We start from the raw sequence: 6,294 nt of genomic DNA, 5'->3' as shown, positions 1-6,294 counted from the left end.
CTCAGCCAGACCACACACTGACAGACTTGGTACCAAGCATTCCTTTCTCGGTGCATGGTGCTTCCATGCCGTCAACTCAACCTCAGGCGCCACCTAAGGACTTGCAGCACCTGATGGGCTCATCTTGCAGCATGCATTGGCGATGCCATTCCCAATCCACCAGTGCCACAGAAGAAGATACCAGATAGAGGGAGGACTCCTATAACCAAGTCCAAAGACAAGCCTAGGATGAAACCCAAGTTATCACTAAGCTTTGGTACCGGCACCTGAATTGGGAGGAAGAACCCAGGAGCTGAACACCCCACCACCAGCCCAGTCAGCAAGGGACATCGTCATGCCTTTCCTGCCTGAGGCTTTTCAAGTAGCCCAGGATTTGATGTACAGTACACTATGCCCCCCTTTTCCTCTTCAGTACCAGCTCCACTGAGGGTGCTGTTGAGAGGCAAGCCAGCCATGATGGTTCGATGCTCACCCTTGCCAACACACTGCTCACCAGCACTGCAATGGGATCCAAGGAGTAAATCATCGCACTGAAATTCAGTGCCTAGAAATTCAGTTTCTTCTTGGCTGTCTGTATGGACACCTCAGAATCAGAGTCCAACTGAGCAGATCCTGTCGGCGCACGAGCAAGAGATGAACATCCACCCATGATTGGCTCTGCTTTTTGGCACCATGGCCCACTCAGTGGCATTCCCTGGCCCATTGGCCCTTTTGGACTCCCTGAGTTTGTCATAAAGCCAAGGTTAGAGCCAAACATCATGGCTGTGTCTAGACTGGCAAGTTTTTCTGGAAAATCAGCCGCTTTTCCGGAAAAACTTGCCAGCTGTCTACACTGGCTGCTTGAATTTTCGCAAAAGCACTGATGATCTCATGTAAGATTGTCAGTGTTCTTGCAGAAATACTATGCTGCTCCCATTCGGGCAAAAGTCCTTTTGCACAAAACTTTTGCTCAAAAGAGACAGTGTAGACAGCTCAGATTTGTTTTCCGCAAAAAAGTCCCGATCGCGAAAATGGCGATTGGGACTTTTTTGCAGAAAAGCGCGTCTAGATTGGCATGGACGCTTTTCCGCAAAAAGTGTTTTTGTGGAAAAGCGTCTGTGCCAATCTAGATGCTCTGTTCCGAAAATGCTTTTAACGGAAAACTTTTCCGTTAAAAGCATTTCCGGAAAATCATGCCAGTCTAGACATAGCCCATCTGTGGTATTAGTCATCTTCGTTCCCCCACAGATGCTACCAGCTGCAGTGACAGTTGAAGTGGTAGAGCCTCCAACCCCTTCAGCCATCATGCCACATGTAACTGTTCCAGCCTCAACACCATTGCCAAATCCGACACCACCGAGAGGGCTGACTTCGGCACAGATATCGGCACTGGCATCAATATTGATACCTGCAACTTTGGCACTGATATCGACACTGGCACCGACACTGGCACAAGCATCAACATCAGCTCCAGCACTGCTTCCGGCACCAGCACCATTGGCACCGTCTTAGGTGCTGTTAGTATACTCCGGTATTGGAGTACAAACAGTTATCCAGGCAGGTCCTATACAGCAGGAGATCCAACAGTCGATAGGCACCTTCTCCTCCTTTTCCCCTGATGACATGCTCATGGGCTCAACACCAGCCCTGTCCTTGAAAGATGTAAAGTCCTCCAACAATTCCTCAGAAGGGTGGCCCAGGTTCTCAATATACAGGCAGAGGAGGTGGTAGAGGATATTGACCCCCTTGTAGATGTACTGTCTTCCTCTGCCCCGACTGTATTGCTTTGCTGTGAGCAAGACACGAGAAGTCATTCTTCCACTCTACAGAGGCTGATTAGGCCTCAATTGGAGTACTGTGTCCAGTTCTGGGTACCACATTTCAAGAAAGATGTGGAGAAATTGGAGAAGGTCCAGAGAAGAGCAACAAGAATGATGAAAGATCTAGAGAACATGACCTATGAAGGAAGACTGAAAGAATTGGGCTTGTTTAGTTTGGAAAAGAGAAGATTGAGAGGGGACATGATAGCGGTTTTCAGGTATCTAAAAGGGTGTCACAAGAAGGAAGGAGAAAACGTGTTATCTTGGCCTCTGAGGATAGAACAAGAAGCAATGGGCTTAAACTGCAGCAAGGGAGGTTTAGGTTGGACATTAGGAAAAAGTTCCTGTCAGGGAGGTTAAACACTGGAATAAGTTGCCTAGGGAGGTTGTGGAGTGCTGTTGCCTGAAATGCTGGCTGTTCCCTCTGGGTGGCCCGTGCTGCATGGGGAGTGCGGGGCCCAAACGGCCGCTTGCTCCCCCGTGGCGGCCCGGCTGAGTGGCACAGAAGTCAGCAGAGTGCTACGGCAAGAGGCGAAGGGAGGCGGGGTGGCGATGTTCACAGCCAGGGGGCAGGGCCTGGAGCCGCTGTCACGCCGCACGTTATCACACCGCCCCCCCTTCGCCTCCCACCGTGGCACTCGGCTGACTTCTGTGCCGCTCAGCCAGGCCGCCGCGGGGGACCAAGCGGCCGTTTGGGCCCCGCGCTCCCCATGCAGCACGGGCCACCCAGAAGGAACAGCCAGCATTTCAGGCAACAGCACCGCCCAGAGGGAACAGCCAGCATTTCAGGCAATAGCGCCCCCCAGAGGGAACAGCCAGCATTTTGGCGTTACAGACTCTCAGACACTGGGCTACTATATATATGATGTGGTGTTCATGTCCATTCCAATAGTCACTTTCCTACTCCTACTCCTCTATCAGAGCAACCGGCAAGAAGAACTGAAAGCAGGGGGGGAGCAAATGGAGTGCTATATTGCGTGCCATAGGGGTGCAACTTCAGTGGGCACTCAGGCCAACCTTATGGCTAGCTGCTTGGGGAAAAAAATCTGGCTAATGTGCATGTGCGCGCACAAACATCTGATTTGGAATGGACATGGACAACACATCTTGAAGAATAATAGTTACAAGAAGATGAGTAACCGTTTTTTCATCTCCAAGAGGCAAATGATCATCAGCACACCTAAATTGTGGGAGCTGACAATTCGCAGGAGCTGAAGATCTGCACCCAGCCAATTTCACTAGTAACGAGCTGGTAATGGCCCCTAATACTTTCCATTTAAAAAGTATTTTTTTTTACATGTATCCAAGATCAGAATTTGACTGCACGTACAGGTGGAGGTGTAAGGTGAGAGATTAAACCATTCAATTAAAAACAGAATATTAAACATACTAATACATTAATATTGTTTTTTAAATTGATGCTTTGGATTTTAAACAATATTTTAAAGATACATTCTTGTTCGTTATCCCTCACTGTTATGAGTAATAATTATCACTCTCTATATATATAAAAAAAAAATTTCCTGCAGGATGACAGTGTGACATCATCACTCCTTATCACTAGTTTATTGATATCAAATATACAGACTCATGAAACTGAGGTTATTGAAAATTTTATTTATATTGAAGAAGTTCTTCCCATAACATTTAGAGTTTCAATTTCAGCTATTTGGAAGGGGTAAGAGAAGGGTTCAGTTCCTCATTTTGGGTCTCACTCTTTTTTAAACCCTGACAGTTGGACCATGGCAGTTGGTGAGCTGTATAATACAATTTGGACTAAAACAGATGTACTGCAGGGGGAGGACAACAATTTGGATCCACAGGCAAAACTACACACACTGCACTTCTTCCTCAGGAAATGTTGTATTAACAGGAAATTGCACTATGTCAAGTACTCAGTTTGCAGTGATAACCATAATTCCAGCATTACTGAACTTTTAGCGTGCCCTTCTTTATGTAAATATTTTTGTAGATGTCTTATTAACAGATAACAAGTAACTCTTGCCACTTGTATTCCAAAAGTGCTTATCTAAACCACAAACATTACTATTCAGAGTAAATTTCCTCCTAATCACACTAGTGTCATGTGAGTTAAGGATGCATCACAATTTTTTCCATTACAAAACTTCTGTGCCAGGGATTTATTTCTTACCAGCAAGATTTAAATGCCGGAGACCAGCCATCTTACCTTCTAGGAGGATTGTTTTCATTATACAATACAATCTGAAATAAACATTACATGTGATATTTGTTACACAATAGTGGATGATTAAAACTTTCAAGCTGTTGATTTTCATTCCATTTCTAATTCCAGAAAACTGCCTATATTTGTCCAAAATAAAAAGTGTCTGCTGTTATAATCCAGCATGCAGATAGCAATCTGGATGATGAGGAAGAAATAAATATGATGACTGCAGTGCTCAGGCAGATATGGTATGCTTGCACTGTTCACAGTTGCACAAAAGGGATGGGCCTACCAGCATTTTTACCATAATTCAAACACTGGCAGTGGGGCAAATTTTGTGGAAATAGCCACAAATATGGACTGTCCAAATGGTCCAAGATGGGCACCAAAAGTGGCCACTTTTTAAAAACTTAATGCTAGTGTTTGGGCCTCTGTTCTCTTTCCCACTAGTTAACTATTCCAGACCCCTCCTGGTCCTACACACTGAAGGGCTGAGCAAAAGGGATAATACAGAGTCTGATCCTGGTTTCATTCAGGATCACAATGGCCTACAGGGAAATTTCCCAAAAGGTCCCAGAGACCCTTGCTCAAACCTCTCCAAGTAGTGGTAAATTAAGCTCTGCCCTCTCATAGATCTGACTCCTGGCTGGGTACAGTAGGAGGTTTAGACACATAACTCACTATGGCTTTATTTGGAGCTGTGGGGATGCCCACCCTCAAAACAGATGGGCCCATACTATAGTATCATACACCTTCCAACCAGGATTCTCCCTGCACATGATCACCGTATGAGTCGCTGACTATCTAATGGTTTGTGAAGCTAATCTGACTTCTGGTTGGTGCCCTGTCTATATAAACTGGGCACTCGCATTCCCAACTGGTTTAGTGGCAGAAACATGTTTTAAAGCATTTTTCAAACACAGAACCATCTGTCTTGATTAACTGGACAAGACGGTTACCCTCACATCTTTCATATGCATAAGGATTTTCCTTTACAGTCCTTGTCTGAAATCCCTGCTCCCATTCCTGAAGCATGCTAGCTGGTTGCCACCCTCCACCCCAGAAGCAGCTGCATGTTAGTAATGCCCCATGAAAAGCAGTGAGTGGCCAGTTAGAATGAAAGCAAGGTGACGTGCTCACTTAAGATACTATGATGACAATCAGATTATGCTCTCATTTTCTTAGCTTTTTAATTTTTTTTCTGTTTTTTTTTAATTAAAAATATATTTATACTTTCTAAAACTAAAAAACAACAACTATTTTGCCAAGGATCAGGGTAGCTATGCAGCTACAAAACAATGAACCGTTACATTTCCTTAATACTGTCATGGCAAACGAAACAACACATTTCTCCATAATGAGGTTTCAGTATAACGCGCTCTCACTCTCGCTCTGTTCCATCTTGCTGCCATGTTGCTTTGTATTTGCTCTACAGCTCAGACGCTCTGTGAAGGGCATTTATAAGTCTTGACATCTGCACCGTCCAATGGCTGCTCTTCTTGGCGCTTTCCTCTCTCCAGCTGCTTGGGAAGCAGGTTGCTTGCAAAGGGTTAACTCTTTCTCCAGAAGGCATAGCTGCGGCTGCCACTGCGGATAAGGTGACACTTGGCTGACCCAGGCCTGAGAGCTGCAGAAACCCCAGACAGGCTTAAGGAAGGGAAAACTGAACATATATAAACACAAGTGACAAAAGGCATTGGATTTTTATCACCTGGGCAGAGCAGACGGAATGTGTGGTCTGTTGCTAAAATGATGCACAAGAATGCTAGATATTGCAAGACCCATCTGCCGCCATTCACAGCATGCAACCCGACTCACTTATTTGATCTATAACGTTATATTTTACTTCTTTCTCTTTGGGAATAGAAATCACTAGGGCATGCAGCATGGTTACTAAAGGCAGCAGAAAGCCCTTGAGTGCGAGCAACTGGTAGCTGGAGCTGGAGAAAAAATAATAGATTTGTATATATTTATTCTAAGCAGCCTGATTTAAAAAAATGTTTCTTCTCCCACATCATTTGCTGAGCAGGACAGGGCTACAGCATCGCCTGCAGTATGTCTGGGTCAGAAAGCAGTGGCTGAAAACAGCATTGCGAACAAACACTAACCATTGCTTTATTCCCTGGCCGTTAAAATGGTCTGTGACAGGCAGGAGCAAATCCTCACCTGGAAGATGTTTTGATTGGCAGGATGGCTGGCTTCCCAGGCTTCATCTTTCCTCTGCACGGCAGGTGGGGCTCCTAGAGCAGGTAGATGATGTAGGAGAGGATCACCAGGCCGATGATGGCAAAAAACATTAAGATGAAAATA

Source organism: Pelodiscus sinensis, chromosome 29 (assembly GCF_052426305.1).
Source record: "Pelodiscus sinensis isolate ZL-2025 chromosome 29, ASM5242630v1, whole genome shotgun sequence".
Classification (NCBI taxonomy): domain Eukaryota; kingdom Metazoa; phylum Chordata; order Testudines; family Trionychidae; genus Pelodiscus; species Pelodiscus sinensis.
This window is presented reverse-complemented; position numbering follows the sequence as displayed.